This window comes from Myotis lucifugus, unplaced genomic scaffold, assembly GCF_000147115.1.
Source record: "Myotis lucifugus unplaced genomic scaffold, Myoluc2.0 scaffold_47, whole genome shotgun sequence".
Lineage (NCBI taxonomy): Eukaryota > Metazoa > Chordata > Mammalia > Chiroptera > Vespertilionidae > Myotis > Myotis lucifugus.
The window spans coordinates 3,563,339-3,586,996 of NW_005871095.1; the positions used below are offsets into that span (position 1 = coordinate 3,563,339).

The window sequence follows — 23,658 nt, forward strand, 5'->3', positions numbered from 1 at the left end:
CCCTCCTCCTTCCATCCCCACCCCAGGCAAGTTACCAGTAGCTTCCTCATTCCAAGCTCCAAGGGCCCTTCCTTTACCTCTATAACTTGTAATTTAAGCCCATTTCTTCTAGGGATTACTTTTTCTACCTCTGTAATTTACCCAATAAATCTTCTCTTACAAAAAAACAAAGAAAGAAAAAAGAAAAGAAAAGAAATTGTAAGCCTCAACTTCAACACAAGTTTCAAGAATTTGATTTTTAACCAGTTTGCAGACCACACACAGAACATTACCAAGCACTTCAAAATCTCCCTTTCTTTTCCCCACTCCCAACAGTAACTACATACTACATAATCTACTTAAAGTATAGCTTAAGGTTGCTGTTTTAAAAATTTATGTTAATTAAATAACAAACAATCCGTATTTTTTTTTGTTCTGGCTTTTTCATTCAATACATTTATTAAATCAATCCATTTCTCACGCTGTAATTGTCCATTTGCATTGCAATACTTTATTTCCAGTGTATGAATATAACAAAAGTTATTTTCCTACTGCTTTGTTTTTAATTACCAGACATTCCTAATACTAATTTTCATGTCTATCTTAATGATTTTGCCTCTATTCAGGAGTATTTTCTCTAAATCAACTTAAAGGGCAGTTATCTAAGGTTGAATCCTTAAATACAACAACCAGGAAGCAAAAGTAAAGGGTGTCCTCAAAAACTGTATATATACACTGTGAATAATTATAAAGGCAGTGTTCATTACAACACATTTCATTTTCAAAATCGAACGATTAGCTGTTAAAGTGTGTATACATTTTTGGGGGATACCTTGTATGTGCCACTACTTACTTTTTGCTACAGCAGTTTCTGTTTTCCTTTGCTCGACTACCTTTGATTATTGAGAAACTAGTTGATCATGCATTAGATGACATTAGTCTCCTTTTTATTCTTCATGGTGGCCTTTCGCTATGTCAAATGGATTTAAAATTTGGGTTGAATGATTCATGATAAAGTGGTTTGCACAGAGGAATGACTTTCCTTGTTCATTTTCCCCAGATCCTCTGGGAGAATCAAGATTGTTCTTGCATTTTTAGTGAATGAACACTTGCCATCTCGCGTAATCTAATTGTCTGAAACTGCCCACATGCTTACCATCTGAGGGAGGGTTGTCTGCCAAAGATGTCAGGTTATCTTTCATATGGCTTTAAGATATCTTCCATATCTTTCATATGCCTCTCACAACCACATCAAAATTACAACTAAAAGACAGAACAGCTATCATCCAGAACCGTGGGAAAGCTGGCTGAGTGGAAGTTCTACAACTAGAAGTGAAGAAGACGCATTGAGACTGGTAGGAGATGCAGAGGCACGAGCAGAACGGGCTGGCAACAGGTGTGCTGCTTTTTTTAATCGAGAGGGAGATACAAGCTCCCAATTGCTCTGAACTCCAGTTCCAGGCGAGACTCTGGGGAACCAGGCACATATTGGGAGAAACTGGACTGTCTGGCATTGGGTGGGAACGAGAGGGCGGCTTTCTTTCAGACAGAGGTACTCCCAGTGGTCATTGTTCCTGCACCAGGACCTCTCTGGTGTAGAGTAGACAGGCAGCCATTGCTGTTTGCTCTGCCCTGGTGATTCCCTGAAACCCTGCCCTACCCAATTTACAACCCCACCCAAGCTGTGTGCATCGGCTTTTGCATATGAATGGCCTGTCCTTTCTCAGTCTAAAACCTGTTAAGCAGGCAGCAGCTGGGTCAGGGAGCCTCAAAGCTACCAAAAGAAGACCCAAGGCCCAGCAGCAGCAGCCTGCCTTGCTTCACAGCTAGGCCTCGTCTGGGCACTTCCAAACCGGGTACAAAGAGGAAGAATCTGCAGATCTCTCGGTGGTTCCTGTTGGGTGGCCCCAGGCAGTTGCTGACTTTGCACCTCCTTGGAGATCCAAGAGTCAGTGTACCCAGTGGTCAGTGTGAGACCATACCAGATTACAACTCTTTACATCCATAAGCAACACACTCAAGGGACAGACTCAGTGAGCACCAGAGCCCCATTGAAGCAAGTCCTGCCCCATAAGGGTGTTTCCTGCATAGCAGCTCTTCCATTGTAGACACAGCTGGTCCTCACAGCCAATGGGCCTAGAGGTCAATCCCTCCCAGTGATACCAACAGCAATCAAGGCTCAACTGCAATAAGACTGTGCACACAGCCCACAAAGGGGTGCACCAAGAGTGTCCACCTCAGGTGATTGGGGAGGCTGAGCCACTGGGCCCTAAAGGGCACCTATCATACAAGGCCACTCTATCAACACAAGGAAGCAGCCAAAATGCGGAGACAAAGAAACATGTCACAAATGAGAGAAATAGAAGAAACCAAACTACTGGATATAGAGTTCAAAACCACAGTTATAAGATTACTCAAGAATCTTCTAGAAACCTCCAAGGAACTTAGTGAGACCTTCAAGAATCTTAATGAGAATGCCAAAAAAATGGAAAAGGACCAGTCAGAAATTAAGTATATACTGACTGAAATAAAGAATAATATACAGAGATTTAACAGTATACTAGAGGATCCCAAGAATCAAGTCAAAGATTTGAAATACAAGGAAGCAAAAAAGACCCAACCGGAAGAGCAAAAAGAAAAAAGAATCCAAAAATATGAAGATAGTGTAAGGAGCCTCTGGGACAACTTTAAGAGTTCCAACATCCAAATTATGGTGGTGCCAGAAGAAGAGAGAGAGAAAGATATTGAAAACCTATTTGAAGAAATAATGACAGGAAACTTCCCGTACCTGGTGAAAGAAATAGACTTCCAAGTCCAGGAAGCGCAGAGAACCCCAAACAAGAGGAATCCAAAGAGGACCACAGCAAGACACATCATAATTAAAATGCCAAGGGCAAAAGACAAAGAGAGAATCTTAAAAGCAACAAGAGAAAAACAGTCAGTTACCTACAAGGGAGTACTCATACGACTGTCAGTTGATTTCTCAACAGAAACTATGCAGACCAGAAGGGAGTGGCAAGAAATATTCAAAGTGAAGAATAGCAAGAACCTACAACCAAGATTACTCTACCCAGCAAAGCCATCATATAGAATTGAAGGTCAGATAAAGAGCTTCACAGACAAGAAAAAGCTAAAGGAGTTCATCACCACCAAACTAGTATTACATAAAATGCTGAAGGGTATTTAAGACGAGGAAGAAGAAGAAAAAGGTAAAGAGAAAAATTATGAACAACAAAGTGACAATGAATACATATTATCAACAAGTGAATCTAAAAATCAAATGAATAAAACATCTGATGAAAGAATAAACTGGTGAATGTAATAGAATTAGGGGCATGGAAAGGGAGCGGACTAACAATTCTCGGGGGGAAGAGGGTTTGGAAGGTGCAGGAAGAGATTGGAAAAAATCTTATACCTATGGACGAGGACAGTAGGGTGGGGCAAGGGCATGGGGTAGGGTGGGAACTGGGTGGAGGGGAGCTATGGGGGGGAAAAGAGGAACATCTGTAATAATCTGAACAATAAAGATTTAAACAAAGAAAACAAATTTTTGTTTTCTAAAAAGATTTCTAAACAAAAAATAAAAGTTTATTCTTAAGAAAAAAAAGAATAGATGTTGAAGGTTTATTAAAATAGGGATATATATATATACATGTATACACTGTGAACAACATAGACTGTGAACAACATAGAAATAGTAACACAAAAAGGGAAAGTTCCCTATTCTCCCTTTCCCAGGAACAACAGCTTCCAGATCTTTCTCTGTATGTATGCAATCAAGTACAGGTTGAGGGAAGGGTACAATAAGAAAATATGACTATACTTAAGTACTTCCTTTTTGAAATTTACTTTCACTTTTCTCATAACTATATCATGGACATCCTTCCATGCTAGTACTTTATATACCTACTTTATACTTTTGAACTGCCATGCAGGGTTCCACTCAGTGGGTATAATTGCAAGTGAATATAACCCCAAAATTTTTGTATTGATTTTTAGAGAGAGAGAAAGACATTGATTTGTTGTTCCACTTATTTATGCATTCATTTCATTTGTTGATTCTTGTATATGCCCTGACCTGGAATTGAACCAGTGATCTCTTGGTGCATGGCACGTCAACTGAGGCATACCGGCCAGGGCAAGTCAAATGCATTTAGTACACCCAACCTACCGAACTTCATAGCTTAGCCTGGCTGGTTTCTGCGGCGGCATATCGCTTTCACACCATCATAAAGTCAAAAACTTATGACTTTAGCTCAGTTAGTTAGAGCTGTGTCACCATATGCTGAGGTTGCAGGTTCAGTCCCCAGTCAGGGTACATACAAGAACAAACCGATGGTCCTGGCAAGTGTGGCTCAGTTGACTGAGCATTACCTTGTGCACCAAGAGGTCACCAGTTCAATTCCAGTCAGGACACATGCCCAGGTTTTGGGCTTGACCCCCAATGGGGACTGTGCAAGAGGCAGCCAATTAATGTTTCTGTCTCTTCCTTTCCCTTCCTCTCTCTCTAAAACCAATAAAAACATATTTTTTTAAAAAAGAACCAACCAATAAATGCATAAAAGGTGACACAAATCAATGTTTCTTACTCTCTCAAAAAAATTTAAAAAAATTAAATTTAATTTAAAAAAATCTTAAGTCAGAGACCTGCTGTGTAAGATAAGGGGACGGTGAAGGAAGTGACTTCAATGCATGTGTGCTCATTCGGTGTCATCTGTATGTTCTCCCCATGTCTGCATGGTTTCCTCTGGGGACTCGGTTTCCTCCCACATCCCAGAGAAGTGCACTTGACATTGATGTCCTACCTGCATTATCCCCTGTCTAGTAAGTGAGGGTGGGTGTGAGTGGCCCTCTGATGGGAGGGCTATTTGTCCAGGTTGTGTCCCCACCTTGGCCCTGAGCTTCCTGGAGGACTCTGGCCACTCTTGACCCTTAACTGGAATCAGCAGGTTGGAAAATAAGAATCTTACTTGTTTATATTTATCAATAGGTTCCAAGAACCTATTGATGCCATTAGGTGAGGACTCACTGTATACCATCACTACCACAAAAATCTGTTATCTTTACCCTATTGAGACATTATGTCACTTGGGAGGGATAATTTCTCCGATACCTGGTTTATTAGCAGGGACCAGTTTACTGAACATTAAATTTAGGGTTTGAATCCTATCCCACCACTCACCAGCCATTTACCTTGGCCAAATCCCAATCTCTCTGAGTCTGTTTCCTTAACTGTATACCAGATTTAGTAATACCTACTTATGTGGTAATTACAAGGATTAAATGAGCCAGTGCCTGGCCAAATAGAACCTGAAAACAGTCGTTTTATTTTGTGTCAGAAGACCTTGCAAGAACAGAACAATGGAATACAAAATGGGAGGGTTGGTATTAGTGAAGAAGAGAAGCCAGGAGTGGTCAGGTGTTTATTAACAGAAAGGTTTAGCTGGGCATCTGAATGAGGGCTTGACAATGAGGAAGTGAAAGAAATGGGGGAGGGGTGGATAATGGCAGAACTGGCCCTGCTGTACCGCCTCCAGACCAAGTGCAGCAGTGAGACCTTCTGGGGAGAGCATGCCATTTGGTTCTGTGATTCTCTCCTCAGTCATCAAGGGATTGCCAGGAAAGCTTTTCTTTAAAAAAATTTTTAAATTGATGTTTTAGAGAGAGGGAGAGAGAGAAGGGAGAGAGGGAGGGAGGGAGAGAGAGACAGAGAGACAGAGAGACAGAGACTTGTTGTTCCATTGGGGATGGAACACACAACCCTGGTGTAGTGGGATGATGCTCTCACTCACTGTGCTACCTGGCCAGGACCCACAGGAAAAAGCTTCTGATTTGGCCTGAACACTTGGTCAGCCTATACTTTGGGCTCAGGGCAACGAGTGGCCCCTTGCCTCCCCGTCGCCCCACTCTCTGCCGCATGCAGTTTAGACCTGAGTGAACATGAGGGCCCACTACCCCTCAGACATGAAACAGGGTGCTTGTGAAATGGAAAGAAATCTTTGCAGGACTGGCAGTTCACCCCAGAGAAAAACGTGTTTTCTAACTGCTTCATCCACACAACAGCAGCTTTGTTCCTGCCCAGTAACTTGTGGCCTTCGGGGATGCTGTGCAGGCCCTCCGTGATCGGGCAGGGAACACACAGTCCTTTGATAATAGCACTTTATCCCGGCCTCTAAATCACAGCAACACACCCACGAAGAATGGTTCAAGCAAACGCAGCCCAGACTCTGGGTCTGACCCTGAAATGAAGACCCACCTTCATGGAGAGAAGCACTAGCTTCCTTGGACATTCAAAAGAAACAAGAACTTTGGGACCCTGCATACAGCTGCACTTACCTCAGTCGCTCAGACAAAACACCAGCGGAGAAAATGTGTTACCCATAGAGGCCTTCCTAAGCCCACACTTTGTCACCCGTCCTCTCTGGGAAAGAGAGAGAAAGAAGAAACATCGATCTGTTCCATTTATTCCACTTATTCATGCATTCAGTGGTTGATTCTCTTTTTTTAAAATATATTTTTATTGATTTTAGAGAGGAAGGGAGAGGGAGGAGAGAGAGAGAGAGAATCATCAATGATGAGAGAGAATCATTGGTTGGCTGCCTCCTGCACTCCACATACTGGGAATTGAGCCCACAACCCGGGCACATGCCCTGACTGTGAATCGAACCTTGACCTTCTGGTTCATAGGTCGATCCTCAACTACTGAGCCACACAGGCCAGGTTACTCTTATGTCCCATAACTATATTGCTTGCAGGGCTGTTATTGACACAGTAGTTGGCTGTGCCCCAGACAAATGGGATGCTGGTCTATTCCCACAAGCCTTTATCTCCATCTTCCTCACAAGGAGGGCACTGCCATGTGCTCTCAACCAGAATCTCTGTCCAAGGTTCCTGGTTTGGTTGACAATGTCTTGCTCTATACAACTTTCATCATCACAGCTTGAGATATAGTGACTGATTTGGGTCCGAGGAACTTGATGGCGAGCACTGAAGAGACAAGTAGCCAATTTGTGTGCGACATCAGGATGATTCTTTCTCAATTGATAAGATGGTAAGGAAACCTGCAGACTCTGATCTGGTGGTTTTCTCATAGGGACATTGTAATAGCTTGTCAGGGTCCAGGGAATCAGTGTAAGTTTCTTCCATGTTGGAAATTAAATAGCTGAGTCCAAGACATGCTCTCCACACAGTCGCGTCCACACCCTGGTTGATTCTTGTCTGTGCCCTTACCAGGGATCAAGCCTGCAACCTTGGTGTTTCGGGATGATGCTCTAACCAACGGAGCTACTCAGCCCGGGCTGCAGGTTACTGTTTTATCTAGATATCTCCAAATTTTCTACCTTCAATGCTTTAATATACAGTATAGTATAACCTAAAAAATGTATAGCTGAATAGAATGCTATACAACTGTTAGAATGAGTTAGATCTATATGTGCAGAAACAAAACAATCTGTAAAGTATGTTGTTAAGTGAAAAAAGGAAGGAGCAGAATAATGTTACCTATGCTGCCCTTGGTGTTACCGTGCATCTATAAACAGGTGGATGTATGCTTGTGTGTGAATAGAATGTTTCTGGAAAGAGACATAAGAAACTTAACAGTGGGAAATGGACGTCTGGGGAGAAGGAACACATGCTGCTTTCCATTGTATACTCTTATTATCTATTTTTTAAAGGTGTGTGTCATTTTTAAATCAAAAATTATTTTAAAAAATATAGAAAACATTGGCTTTTGGTGGGTGAAATCTGCAATGTAAGTTTTCTAACATTGTGGAAATGAGTCTACGGCAGACAATTTCTCTCCTTCAAACTAGGGTAAGCCACAGAGTGGGTCAAGGTTAGCTTCGCACGTCACGTAAAGGAAGGGGAGGGGTCTTGTGCACCACAGTATACCCAGACACTTCCCACAGGAGGACATGTCCCAAGTGACCTCAATATGCAGATAAAGCTGTTTGAGCAAGATGCCCATCTTCAGAGCAGTTTTCCTGGGAGGCACTTGGATGAGCTGAATGAAGCAGTACTACACAGCGAGGCATGCCCCCCCCCCCCCAAGTCCACATGCCAGGTCACTTTTACTCCACACCAGGAGGGGTTTTTTGGCACTTGGGTGGCAGGCCCCCTGGAGAGCCCTGACAAAACCACCATTTGACAGCACTAAATGGGCAGAGAGAGAGGCAGGGGAAGGAAGTTCATGGTACATTCCAGAGGATGGAAACACCTAATTATGCCACGTTTCCAAACAGCACATGTAGGCAGATTCTACCTTCTCATGTCAGTAATTTGGAAAAGTGTCAAAGGTGCCAACGAGAGACAAAAGCAAGAAAAGTAGGGAAGAGAAGAGAAGGTGTGGGGACCAGAGGATGTGCTTCCACAATTCAGGGTAAACCTCGCAGCTCACTGACCCAACTTCTAAACCTGTGATTTGTTAAAAATGAAAATGCTATATTTTATTTCGTTAAAATGAAATTCTGTCCCAAAGCATTTTTAAATATATTTATTGATTGATTGATTGATTGATTGTTGTTGTTAATCCTCACCCGAGGATATTTTCCCAATGATTTTTAGGAAGAGTGGAAGAGAGAAGGAGAGACAGAGAGAAACATGGATATGTCACATGGATTAGCTGCCCAGGCCTGGGAGGAGCCTGCAACCAAGGTACGTGCCCTTGACCAGACTCCAACCTGGGACCCTTTGGTCCGCAGGCTGATGCCCGGTCCACTGAACCAAACCAGGGAGGGCCCAAAGCATTTTTTAAAACTTCTGGCTTAGCCCTAGCTGATTTGGTTCAGTGGACAGGGCATCAGCCTGCGGACCAAAGGGCCCCAGGTTGGAGTCCGGTCAAGGGCACATACCTTGGTTGTAGGCTCCTCCTCGGTCCGGGCCCTGGTCAGGGCTTGTGCAGGAAGCAACTAATCGATGTGTTTTTCTCACATTGATGTTTCTCTCTGTCTCTCCTTCTCTCTTCCACTCTCTAAAAAATCAATGGAAAAATATCCTCGGGTGAGGATTAACCAAAAAAAAAAATTTAAAAATTCTGGTTTAGCTCTGGCCATGTAGCTCAGTTGGTTAGAGCATCGTCCGGATATGCCAAGGTTGCAGGTTCAAACCCCGGTCAGGGCACATACAAGAATCCACCAATGAGTGTATAAATAAGTGAAACAACAAATAGATGTTTCTCTCTCCTTTCCTCTCTCTCTAAAATCAATCAATCAATAAAAAAGAAACTTCTGGCTCTAGCTGGTTTGGCTCAGTGGATAGAGCATCAGCCTGCAGACTGAAGGGTCCTAGGTTTGATTCCGGTCAAGGGCACATGTCTGGGTTTCAGGCTCAATTCCCAGTAGAGGGCATGCAGGAGGCAGCCAATCAATGAGCAGTTTCAGATTCACAGCAGAATTGAGCAAGAGGTACAGAGATTTGCTATATGCCTCCCTGCCTCCTCGTTATCAACATCTGGCACCAGAATCCCATTTGTGTGGATGTGGCATGATTTTTCTCTCTGTGCCCAGTGTGCCAGATCAGGATCTTTCTGCCTCAACCTGTCCACAGCCAACTGCCTGCCTTGGTGGTGGAGGGGAGCCGGGCACCCAATGCTCCTTGTACACAACCAGTTCTGCTTCCACCCCCGCTCATGGCCTGACCTTCTGGGTACCTTTTCTCTGCAACTCCTGGTCTTTCTGGGTCCTCGAGCTTGAATGAGTTTGCTTCTTAATGTCTTACCTCCATGCAGGCCCTGAGGTTTCCACTTTCTCTGGCCTGTTAGGTCAGTTAGATTTGACCATCTGCTTTCTTTCAAAATTTCATTACCTTCTTTTAACAGCTGATCTTTTTCATTCTCTTTGAACGCTTGAGTTTATATTCTTAAATTTTAATCCTTTAATGCCATTTTAGCAGACTTTGGGGAGAGAATAAAGTTAAAGGCATGTGTTCAATCTGTGAAATGTCATTTCAAATTCAGTCTTTCATTTTATTATTGTTTTCCTACTCCCTCCTCAAAGCCCCCCACACACACACACACTCGCACCCACTCTAATGAATGCCCTTACAGTTCAGCTTCCACTTTGTAAGTGTATTTTGAACATGATATAAGATATGCATGTGTCTTTAAATTTTACAGTAATGGTATTGTACTAGAAATCTCATCTGTTTCTCGCTTTCTCAACACTGTTTTCAGTTGCCTCCACTTGGCTACATTGTAGTTTAATCCTTCTGACGGCTGCATGAAGGTTACCTCCTCAACTCCTGGCTACCATGTATTAGAAATTGATGAACATTTTATACACCAGAAAATTTTTTTCTCTATGTATGCAGGAATAGAGAGCTGGGACATAAGATTTGCACATGTTAAATTGATGAAATATTACCAGATTTCTCTCCAAAACGGCTATGGCAGTGAAACCTTCTCAGAACCCTTGACATCTAGAATATGACTCTCTCAAAGGAGGATATGACAGGCAGCATTTCTCAAACTTATATGACCATGGAACTCTCTCCTTGAAAAATACCATGAGCCTTCAGTCTTCATGTCTCCCAATACACTGGGGATACTAGGAAGATTACACAGGACTAGAGGAGCAGCATGCTGTTTTGGGAAATGAAGCAACATTAGTAGCTATAAACCCAGCTTTTTTATTTGTTTGTTTTTGTTGTTAATCCTCAACCGAGGATATTTTTCTATTGATCTTTTTAGAGAGAGTGGAAGAGAGAAAGGAAAGACAGAGAGAAACATCAATGTGAGAGAAACACATCGATTGGTTGCCTCCTGCACGTGCCCCAATCAGGGCCCTGGCCAAGGAGGAGCCTGCAACCAAGGAACGTACCCTTGACTGGAATCAAACCTGGGACCCTTTGGTCCCCAGGCGGACGCTCTATACATTGAGCCAAACTGGCTAAGGCAACCCAACTTATTTTTAATCTAACAAAGTCATTCTTATATCCTTCACTGCAGAGTAAATACTTATTTGCTGGCTAATCCATTAAGTTATTTTTCTGTTATTTGAGGAAAGTCAAGATGTTCTCCCTAATACTTTGATATATATATATATATATATATATATATATATATATATATATATATATATTTTTATTTTTTTTCCCAGTAGGAATCAAGACTAACCTTGGAATTTTTTTCCAAGGCCATGGGCAACTGAGATTCAGTGGTCAAAATTGTAACTCCTTCAGTAAACACAGGCATCTGTTCCCAAACCACTGGTAAGAATGCCAAGATTAATATTCAGTTCTGACAGGCAGATAACCCTACAGTTGTATAGAGAGGAGATTGATTTTAAAACTTTACAATTAAAAGCAGTAATTAGATTTAAAAGGTAAAATGGCTTTGAAAATGAAAAAAAAAAAGCCCAATCCAAAGTAGGACTATACCATTGCAATCATTAAACAAATAAATCTGGAATTAAAATGTAATTTCTGTGTAGATAGGACCCAGTCTACTTAGCTCACTAAGCCCTAGCCCAGTGCTTAGCACAGAGGAGACACAATAAATAATTGTTGAAGAAATAAATGAAAAAAAAATCATCTATTTTTATTTCAAAAGCCTGATAGTGGAAGATTGGATATAAAATTTTAAAGGTATATATTTATATAATAAATACAACTATAAAAAAATGTTCCCCTAAACCACCTAAAAATATAGGAGATAGAGTCAGGCTAGAAGACCTTTCTTCTAGAGTTAAGCAAATGTAATGTACACCTACTGGATTATCTGTCCATCCCTCTTTCCTGGGAACTAACCACCCCTCCCACAGGTGTGGATTCCTGGATTTCTGCCACTTGACTCTCTGTCCTAGCTGTTGGATCAAGTTAATCGGATCAAGTTGGACATAGCGCCCGAGATAGGCCAACCAGATTCTCTCTTCTGGAAATTTGATGTTGAATTATGAAAACCTGGATAGTCTAGACCAGTGGTTGGCAAACTGCGGCTCGCGAGCCACATGCGGCTCTTTAGCCCCTTGAGTGTGGCTCTTCATAAGCCTTAGGAGTACCTTAATTAAGTTAATGACAATGTACCTACCTATATAGTTTAAGTTTAAAAAATTTGGCTCTCAAAAGAAATTTCAATCATCGTACTGTTGGTATTTGGCTCTGTTGACTAATGAGTTTGCCGACCACTGGTCTAGACCAGTGGCTCTCACTGGAGGTGATCTTTGCCCCCAGGGACACTGGCAACATCTAGAGACATTTTGATTGTCACACTGGGGCAGGGGAGAGGTTGGGTGTTCTGGCATCTCACAGGTGAGGCCAGGGATGTTGCTAAACATCCTACAATGCACAGACTGCCCTCACCACAAAGAGTGTGAGGCTGAGAAACCTTGCCACAGTGTGAGCACCTGAAAAGACAATGTGTAACTCAGTTGACTGGGGCTGCCAGCTGTCTATACTCCATCCACGGGAAACAGACAGACTTAGCCTGTACAGAGAGAAATAATGAAGAAGTGGTACCAAGAGGAGCTGAGCTTAGATATAGAAATTCCTGATTCCAGTTCCTCCCGGAGACCTGACTACATTTTTGCCCCTTTATCCTTCTAATATATTCTCCTTTTATACTTAAGAGAGCCTGGCATGGGTTTTTGTTACTCAAAACCAAAGTAAGTTAAATTAATACAAGAAACATTCAAGTAAATTACTTTACAGTGACTTGAGAGATATTAAGGCTCATGCAGCTTAGAGACTGGTCAGTCTTCTAGGATTGAACAAATAAATAAAATGAAATAATCCATTTTCATTACTTTTCCTTGAAAGCCTTGTTGCTTCCCCACAGCTTCTCTACAATTAGGTGCTAGAAAGAGTTAAAGTTTTTTGAAAGGTAAAGGGATGTAGAACATGCTGGCATTTTGCTTATGAGTCTTCTGGGAATCAAGACACCTGGCTCACCTGCTCTGCCACTCCACTGAGCCCCACCCCACTCACCAACTCCTAGTCATTATTTACACAGCTCCACAATGATTTCTATTTTGCATATTGTTTTGTATTTTCATGTACCTCATCAGTCTTGGTACTGATTTCATTTCTCTATATACAGGAATTCAATTGTGATCTAGGGTAAGCCACTGAAATGGTCTTTGATACTCAGTTTCATTCTGGAAGTTACATTTTTCTTTATCTAAGTCTTAGGAATATTGTGAATTCGTTATTGTGAATTCATTCCTTTATCCAAACACAAATGGTTTCTTAGTTAGTTAGGAGTCCTTGACCCCATTGGGAATCTGATGGTGGATCCTCTCTCAAAAATGTATATGTGTACTGTCTTTTGCATACAGATCTGAGGGTTCATAGACTGTTTAGAGCCATCATAACTACCTTCCAGCTTATGAACTCTGCATTAAATACTTAGTGTCTCCTATGTTCTAGATGGTAAGGAAAAAAGGGTGAAAAAGTAGAGTTCTACCCTTCAGAGGAATACAACTTGGTAAGACTACAGAGCAGCAAACATCCAATTACAACCCAAGTTATATATGTTAAGAGAAGGGTGATAGAGAGTACTGTGGTAACCCCAAACAGAACATAATCTGGATTGGGAATTGATGAAAGATTCCTGGAAGAAGTGACATCTGCACTGAGAATTCTGACATGCAGAAGAAAGCAAGGTCAAGTAGAAGGATAGGTAAGAACACTGCAGATGGGGAAAAGTATATGTGGAAGGGAAAGAGCCTGGTGAAATGTTTAGAGCAGCATTGCTAATCGTCTGTCTGTTGGCTCTCGGCTCTGTTCCTGCTGTATCTCAGGGGGCTGAATCAGCAAACCACACTGCCCAGATCCCTCTGCCAACTGGTTTCTGGAGAGGTTCTGCCAATGGAAAGCCTTGGTGGATGGCTGGAGTCAGGAGGGAGAGAAGCCAATCCCCCCCCCCCGCCCCTGCTGTCGGTAGCATCCCCAGTTGTGGCAGCAGTAGCATCCAGTGAGTGGGAACTGCTGGGCCCAGCAGCAGTGGTGGCCTCAGCCATGTCACTGGCTCCAGCCGTGGCAGTAATGGCTGTGGGTGGGCTGAGCAGCACAGCAGTCATGAGCATTGGTAACACCGTCCCCGCTCCTGCTCCAGCCTAGAGTTCCAGGCAGTTCCTAACTCCTGGGTAACCTTATCTTTTTTGCCCCTCTGGCCCTTTCACGTTTTGAAACCAATTTCCTATATTGCCCCTTTAAAATACTTAGAGTGTTTCTGTTTGTCTGACTGGACATGACTAATACAGTAATGAATCAGAAAATATGGTGAGGGGTGGAGGAGGGTTATGGTGAGAGATGTGGTTGACCAGGTAATTGAGGGCCAGATCATTCAAACTCATCTTAGGAAATGATCAGATGTTTGGATTTTATTCTAACAGCAATAAAAATATTTTATTTTATTTATTCAAAGGCAGTTGTTTAAAAAGACAGCATTGAAATATTTAATTACATAAAAATTAAAAATATCTACAGGTCAATAACAAATAAACATCATAAACCAAACCTAAAGATATATTGCCAGTGGGTATCATTATTCAAATCAACTATGATAGTTTTTATATTCTGAATTTGTTAATGCATTTATAGTTCTATAAACAAACTATGCTTATTCAACTAAAATATAGGCAAAGGACATAAACTGGAAACTTAGTTTTATAACTTTAGTCAACAACCAGCAATTATTTCTCATCCACATTAACTGCTTGTAGATTTTTTTTTAGTATTTATTATTTTTATTTATTTTATTTTTTTGTTAATCCTTACTCAAGGATATTTTTATTGATTATTTTATTTTATTTTTAAATACATTTTTATTGATTTCAGAGAGAAAGGGGGGAGAGAGAGATAGGAACATCAATAATGAGAGAGAATCATTGATTGGCTGCCTCCTGCATGCCCCACACCAGGGATCTAGTCTGCAACCTAGGCATATGCCCTAACTAGGAATCGAACTGTGACCTCTGGGTCATAGATTGATCCTCAATCACTGAGCTACGCAGTCAGCCAGGATCCATTAATTTTTAGAGAGAGTGAGAGGGAAGGAGGGAGAGAGAAAGTGAAACATCAATGTGAGAAAGACACATCGATTGGCTGCCTCCTGCATGCGCCTGACGGGGCCAGGGATGGAACCTGCAATCTGGGTATGTGCCCTTGACTGGGAATCGAACTTGAGACCCTTCAGTGCTTGGGATGTTTGTAGATTTTTGAAAGTGGTGACAGGTACATAGGTAATCAATGTGTAGAGCTTGTTTGGTGAATCTTCATCCTTATTACGTTTTCTAGACAACCACACCGGGATACGGCATGGAACATTCCTTATTGCTTTTGCCCAGACAGCTTTGTTGAGCCTGGTGAATGTACACATCTGAAGTTTCCATATCCTTTATGGCAAATTTTTGTATCCCTTTAAGTGCCTGAAGATCATACTTCTTGAAATCTACTCCATGGATGGGCTTGTGAATGTTGATGGTGTATTCTCTGGTCACTACCTCGTTGGTGGCAGAACGGCCCTTCTCACCATCCGTCTATGAGGGAGCCATTATGCTGGGCTCAAGTTGGAAAGCTGGAGACCCATGAAAGATTTTAAATACATGGTCAATTCAGTCACCTTTAATTTTCTTGTCCCCCCTCCCCCCTTTTTTTTAGCGAGAGAGAGGGAGAGAAACATTGATGAAGAGAACTATTCATCGGCTGCCTCCTGCACGCCCCCTACCAGGGATCAAGCCCAAAACCTGGGCATGTGCCCTAACTGGGAATCGAATCAGCAACCCTTCAGTGTATGGAACCATGCTCAACTGAGGCACACTGGCCAGGGCAGTCACTTTTGATTTTTATGAAGATCATTTGGGTCATAATATGGAGAACAGGTTTGAGACTACCAAATTGAAGGTGTCCAATTAGGAAGCATTTGCAATTATCTAGGAGAGAATTTGATGGTGATCTGTACCAAGTTAGTGGCAGTGAGTTTGAAAAGAAGGATTGGAAGGATTTTTATGAGGTGGAATGGCCAGAACGTAATGGGGTATTATGGCAGATGAAAGATGGCTACAGATTCATTGACTCTCTTCCCATTGATAGGTGGGATCTATGGCTCCTCCTTTTGAATTTGGGTGATTTCTGTAACTGCTTTGACAAACAGAAAATGGTAGAAAGGACCCTGTGCTAGTTTCTGGGCACAAAGAGACCAGAAGCTTCCATTTCTTACTTCTTGGAACTTGTACTCCTGGAACACAACCACCACACTTTGAGAAGTGAAGCCAAATGGCGAGGTCACACACACATAGCTGCTCTGGTTGGCAGACCCAGCTAAGCTCCCAGCCAACAGCCAGCATCAGCTGTCTGCTGTGTGAGTGTGCCATCTTAGATGTCTTGTCCAGTCTACAGACAACCTACAGATGACCCCACCTCAGCCACTAACTACAACTGCATCATAGAGCCAAGCAATTTTTACCCACTTAAGCCCATTCAGCTTACGAAACCAAAAGAGGCTTTTGTTTTAAGCCTCTAGGTGTTTGTTTGTTTGTTTGTTAATATATATTTTTATTGATTTCAGAGGGGAAGGGAGAGGGAGAGAGAGATAGAAACATCAGTGATGAGAGAGAATCATTGGTGGGCTGCCTCCTGCATGCCCCACACTGGGGATCAAGCCTGCAACCCAGGCACAATGCCCTGACTGGGAATCGAACCGTGACTTCCTGGTTCATAGGTCGATGCTCAACCACTGAGCCACGCCAGCTAGGCTAGGTGTTTTTTTAAGTCACTAAGTTTTGGGGTGGTTTGTTAAACAGCTGGTTTGGGCCCAGGGTGGAACCAGTAACTGCTGAGATGGGGAAAGAGAGCAGATGAACAGTTCGTGGAAGTGAGTTGGGTAAATGATCTATCAGAAACTAGGAAATATATATTTTTGGAACTTCATTAAATATTTTTTCTAGATGTCCTATGGTGTTTTATCTTCAGCATTAGCTATCCAGGTTTTAGATCCCTATCATTCAGATCTTCTACACTAATTTTAGTATCTTCTGCCATAAGAGCAGCTGCACTTCTCAAAAGTATAAAAGAGGAACTGGTACCTATTTCATCACATTTTTCTCCTTGTTGATCAAAGGATCAATTTCCAGGTCTCTTTTTCATTCGTCAAGTATTTACTCATTATCTGCCAGGTACTCAGCACTGTTCTGGGTGTTAGGGGCATAACATTGTCACAAGATAGGTAATATTCCTGCCTTCATGGAGTTTACATTCTAATTGGCAGGCAGACAAAAACAAAGAAAAGAAAATGATTACCAACTTGATAAAAAGCAATGAAACAAGTAAGCAGGTGCTGATAGAGCATAAAAGTTGAGGGGAACTTACTTTAGAAAATGTGGTCAGCAAATATTTTTAAGCTGAAACTTAAGGAAGTGGAAAAAACTAGCAGTGGGAAGAGGTGCAGAAGTGAGGGTTGGTAGCTGTGGGAAACACAAAAGTGCAAAGGCCCTGAATGGTTAAAAGCTTGACCAGATTAAGGAACTGAAAGACTAGTATGTTTGGAGTATAGTGAGCAAGAAGACTAGCAAGATGAAGTTGGAGAGAGATGCAGAGGCTGGATTAAACAATGCCTTTTAGGCCAAATTAAAGGATTTGCATTTTATTCTAAATGTACAAGATAGGCAAAAGCATGAATACGAACAGATTCACATTTTAAGATAATGGTCAGAACACACAGGGGAAGACTGGTTGAGCAACTGTTGCAGTAGTTCATGACAGAGAAAGATGGCCTGGACTAAGGTTCACTCTAATTTTCTTTTCCCTGGACTCAGCCTGTTGCTTTTTAAAGTGTAGGTGGAGGCTTAGTAAAAACGAATCACCAATCATTCCCAAGTACCCAAGTATAAATAAGACTCCCAGGGGACTCTTGCTCTGTATAAAGATGTGAATTATTTTCTTGTTTCTCTCTCTCTCTCCCCTCCCCCCTTCCCTCCCTCCCTCTCTCTCTCTAAAAATCAATGGGGAAAAAACCCTCAGGTAAGGATGAACAAAAAAACAAAATCTCCTATTGGGGGTGGTGCCAGCTGAGCCTGCAGGAGGGGGCCATGCACTTTGTCCCAGTCCCAGAAAATAGCCTCTGAGAGAGACACACTCCAAACGTCCCAGCTCCAAGCAGCCCCCCCCGCCCCCCCCCCCCGCCCCCATGGTGTTCAGCTCAGCGGGGCAGGGCCAAGTGGGACTTGGAAGGGCAGATCCAAATAGTCTGTAGGAGGGGGCAGACACTTCTGCCCCTTACCGCCAGGATATGAGGGCTGAATTCCCAAGGGAGATAGGAGTGGCTTCCTTGTGATGTACAGACACAACCCAGCACCTGCCCATTTGATTCCCGGACAAAAGCCTCCCTGGAGACAGCGCTCTGATGATAGTCCCAGCTCTGGGCGGCACTCTGATCCCCTTGAGTGACAGAACTCTGCAGGGTGGGGCCACAGGGAGTGGACACCAGGCCAAGTGGTTTGACAGGTGCGTGTGTGGGGTGCAGGTTGGGTGCTTGAGATGGGGAAGAATGGTTCTCTTTTCACTGAATGTCTACCAAGAACTTCTCCAGAAAAGGAGCGCCACCGTGCTGATTGCAGCCAGCAGACCCTTCTGCGGGCTGAGCACTGTCTAGGTAGAGTGGCATTGCCAGCAGTTGCAGGACCAGGCAGTGCATTCCCCAGGCTGGTGCTGTAACAATACAAGTGCTGGACCCTGGGCAGGTGGCATCTGGGTCTCTAGCAGACTCCCCCCCCACCCCCCCAGACAGACTGAATCCCCACTGACTTTCACCACTAGAGGCTATTCAGGCTCCTTTTCCCATCTCTGTTGCTCTGAGTTGGGGATCCATGTGTGAGGTTGCGCCCCACACACCTGGGGGGAGGGAGTTTTGCAGTCAAGATATCCCTCTGGCTTCTCAGTTGCCACCCCAGGGGTGCAGGGGCCAGCCCTTTCTGTGTATCTGCCCTTCTCACCCGTCTCCATGTGGCTTCTTCTGTAAGTCCTTAGTTATAATATTTCAGTTCAGCTAGCGTTCAGTTGGTTGCTCTATAATTGAGCTTTAAATCTGGTGGTGGGAGCAGGTGAGTGTGGCTTCTACCTATTCTGCAGCCATTTTGGAAACTGAAATGTTTTCAATATTAATGGTGTTTTCCACTTCTCTCCACCAACCTCCTCCTTCCCCCACACCCAAGGTTTTCCTCTATCAGGAACTATCTTCTGTGGGTTTTGCTACGTGAACTAATTAGTGGTTTTCAAGCCACTTCACTCTAAACAGTATTTGTTGTCTACCAAGTTCCTTGGCAACTGGAATAGGTGGGGTAGAAGATGCAAGAGAAGACAATAATTTGGAGTGGGGTGGGGACTCAATCTGTTGAAGATTAGTCCTGTTTTTTTGTTTTGTTTTGTTCCTTCTGCAGGGCCATAGACTTGAATTGTCAATAAAACTAAACTTTATTAGATTGAGACTTACTAGCTTTAAATTCAGTTATTTCATCCAATGCTTTCAAGTTAGTCAGTAATTTCTTCTGAATATGGATGAAATATCCTTCACTTAAAACATGGAAACATAGTTCAGCTGATATTGTTTTTTAAAAAGTGAATATCAGAGATAGAAACATCAATGATGAGTGAGAATAATTGATAGGCTGCCTCTTGCATGCCCCACACTGGCGTTCAAGCCTGCAACCTGGGCATGTGCCTCAACCAGGAATCAAACCATGACCTCCTGGTTTGTAGGCCAATGCTTAACCACCGAGCTGTGCCAGCAGGCTCAGCTGATATTCTTTTTTTTTTTTAAATATATTTTATTGATTTTTTACAGAGAGGAAGGGAGAGAGATAGAGTTAGAAACATCGATGACATCGATCAGCTGCCTCCTGCACATCTCCTACCGGGGATGTGCCTGCAACCCAGGTACATGCCCTTGACCGGAATCGAACCCGGGACCTTTCAGTCCGCAGGACGACGCTCTATCCACTGAGCCAAACCGGTTTCGGCATCAGCTGATATTCTTGAAAGCCTCAACATTCAGCGGCTAATGGCAACCATTATTGCTAGTGGTTTTTTTTTTTTAAAGGGTCAGTATTTCATGTCAGTTCAAAATATAGGTAAGTTTATAAAAGCAAAGCCAGAGGAATCTCTTATGCTTTCTGCCATGCGAGGACACAGTGAAAAGACATCACAAACCAGGAAGAGAGCCCTCGCCAGACACACCTTAATCTTGTGCTTCCTAGTCTCCAGAACTGTAAGAAATAAATTTCTGTTGTTTATAAGGATATACCCATATATAAAAGCCTAAGCAACTGAATGACCGAATGACCGGCCGACCAGTCGTGAGCCTCTCCTGCCTCCGCAGCAGCATGCTACCAAGCTGCAGTGGCAAGTGCAGCGGGGCTGGGATGAGTGGGAGCAGCGTGACGCCCAGCCAGAGTTCAGGGCTCCTCCCCAGTTGCCTGCCGTTTTGCGCACTACTACATCCCTTAGGGGATGGATTGAGCCAAAACCGGCAGTCCGACATCCCTGAGGGGTCCCGGTTTGCAAGAAGGTGCAGGCCAGGCTGAGGGACCCCACTGGTGCACGAATCCGTGCATCAGGTCTCTAGTATAAATATCCATGGTGACTTCTGATTACTTGGAGAGCAACAGCAGTACTTTCTTAAGCCATCATCTGCTTAGCCACCAAAAGTCAGTTACACCCACTATTACATAATTTGTTCAACAGTCTAGTAAACTTTGCACTTGAGTTTTGTGTATTTATAAAAATTTATTTGGTCACTAATGAATACAAATCCAATTAAGTTGTAGTAAATATAAACTGCTTTCCTTCTTCCCAAGAAAGGTGCATTGTCCAATATAACGTACCTTCTCAAACTCTCCTTATGGGACAAAGAAACATTGTAAAAAGTTGTTACATTCTTTCTTGAATCTGAATGATTTAACTATGAAGGAAGGCAGTTCTGTTTAGCAAGATTCAGTTTGAATAGCTCTTATACAGCTGATATTTGATAGTAAATCTTGAAGGAAATACAAACTTTCTTCCTGCTGAGTATGCAGGCCTATCACAGGCTAAAAACTGGTTGTCAAGGTCTTTAGGAAAATCACTTGTATAGGCCTTTATACTAGAGGCCCGGTGCATGGATTCGTGCACATTAAAAGGAAATTAATTAGAAGATGGCCAGCAGGGTGGGACTGGGTGGGGCAGTCGAACAGTCAGATGGTCGCTTAGGCTTTTATATATACACTAGAGGCCCGGGGCATGAAAATCGTGCACGGGTTGGTCCCTAGGCCTGGCCAGTGATCAGGGCCAGGGCCTTCCTTCGTTCCGCGCCGCCCCCTGGAGGTCAGTGCACGTCATAGTGAGCGATTCAACTTCCAGACTTTGGTTGAACTCCCGAGGGGACACTTTGCATATTAGCCTTTCATATATATAGATTTGAGAACACAAGCCTCTGCTTATACCTAAAAAAAAAAAGGTTATGTGTGTTGGAGGTAGTATGGGACATGAAGGCAAACAAGGGAAATTTTCTTCTATGCTCATGGCCTACTAGTAAACCTATTCATATACTGATTAGCTACTATTTTAATAGTTGGTTTTAGTTATAGCTGTCAGTAGGCACAGACTTAATTCCTAATAAAATCTGGCCTTCCCCCTATTTATGCTGATTATTATTATTATTTAATGGTGTAGCAAGTTTATTACAAAATTTGAGAGAGCTAAATACTTTAATAAGAACCCCCACGGCCCTAGCCAGTTTGGCTCAGTGGATAGAGCGTCAGCCTGTGGATTAAAGGGTCCCAGGTTTGATTCGGGCCAAGGCTACATGCCTGGGTTGTGGACTCGCTGCCTCCTCCCACAGTAGGGGGTGTGCTGGAGGCAGCAAATCAATGATTCTCTCTCATCATTGATGTTTCTATCTCTCTCCCTTCCTCTCTGAAATCAATGAAAAAAGTGTATTTAAAAAAATAATAATAAGATCCCCCACGAACATGGGAGCAAAGGAGAGCAGGGGAGGGAGAAGGGCCCCAGATAAAACAGTCTAGTATCTGAAGTTTCATTCAGGTGGGGGCAGAGGGGTAGACCCACAATAAGGGCAGCCTTTCCTCTTGACCTCCAGGCTCAGCAGGTGTTTTGGATAAGACGCTTTTGAAGGCCATGGAGAAGCTGGATACCCTCCTGATGTGAATCCCAAGCAGAGAATGCCTCTGTAGTTTGTACACTTCCATTATCCGCTGGACCAAGTGGGGAGGGGGCGGGGAGAGAAACATCGATGTGAGAAAGACACATCCATTGGTTGCCTCCTGCACACACCTGCTACTCAGGTAGGTCCCTTGACTAGGAATCGAACCCACGACCCCCTTGGTGCACAGGCCAACACTCCACCACTGAGCCAGGGAATAGCAATTATTTTCTTTAACATTTCTCTCCTAATGTCTCAGCTTTGTGTAAAGGGAATCTTTAGAGGGATTAGCCTGTGAGGTTTTCCTTCTATAACACTTTAATTTTTACCTTACATCAGTGATACTCAGTTCCTATCCAAACGGGGTCATTTAATCAATTCTAGACAGATGTTTACAAATTACAGTCAGTGATTAGGAAGGAGAAAAGAGCATTTTAACAAAAGCTTCCAGTCTATGAGTTAATTATACCCATTTATAAAAATGGTATTAATAATTACTTAAGAAATAATGCCAATAGAACATTTTCTTAGCATAATGATCTCTTTCAGCAAGGTAAATACAGTCACAAAGAGAAGACATTTAATGTAAAACTGTCAAGCCAAAAAAGCCAAGCTTAAAAAACAAAACCGGCAGTCATCTTTTTCAGTATGCTACATCAATTATACACATAGCTGTGCCCAGCTGAGCATATATAGCTTAGAAAAATTTGTTTTTCTTGACCCTGTAATTTGCTTAGTTTGGCAGGGAGGTGAACAATAAATTTAACTTGTTCTCGGGAGTAGGAAGGACTTTTTGCTTTACTGTGCCTGGCTCTTCCTGAAAGAGGACTGAACTCCTTAATCCTTTCAATGGATCCAGACAAATCCCGGAGAGCTGCTCCTTCAGATCTTGAAGTTCTTCATCACAACTTCTTGGGAATTTCTTTAACTGCTTTACCTCTGAAATCTCTCCTTGCTGCTCAGAGGCCACCCATAGTTGAGTTCTTTCCAGGTCATCCTGCATGCTATGAGCACACACCAGCTCATTATTGGGTGCTTACTAGTACTAAGGATTATTTTTAATTAAAACAAATTTAAAAATTTATTTTGAGAGAGTGAGGGTGGGGAAAACATCAATTAAAAATGTTTTTATTGATTTCAGAGAGGAAAAGAGAGATAGAAACATCAGTGACGAAAATCATTGATTGGCTGCCTCCTGCACGCAGCAACCTGGGCTTGTGCCCTTAACTGGAATGGAACCCGGGACCCTTCAGTCCGCAGGCCAGCTCTATCCACTGAGCCAAACCATCTGGGGCCGTTGATTTGTTTTCCCACTTATTTATGCATTCCTGGGTTGATTCTTCTATGTGCCCTGAACAGGTATCGAACCTGCAACCTTGGCTATAGGAACAACGCACCATCTGAGCTACCTACTCCGTGAGGGCCATACTAAGGTTATTTTTTTAAAAGGTTGTTTTTTTTCTTCTAAATTTCCTAAGGCCGCACGTGGGTGGGCGACACCAAGTAAGAATTACATAGGCCGGAAAAAAAGATAAAAAAAAGTGATTTCTGAA

At 42.8% G+C, this 23,658-nt stretch overlaps 1 pseudogene; it reads right to left on the reverse strand.

Moving 5' to 3' along the window:
* Positions 1-14,533: 14,533 nt before the first annotated feature.
* On the reverse strand, positions 14,534-15,467 carry LOC102428052 (annotated as a pseudogene).
* Positions 15,468-23,658: the final 8,191 nt, after the last annotated feature.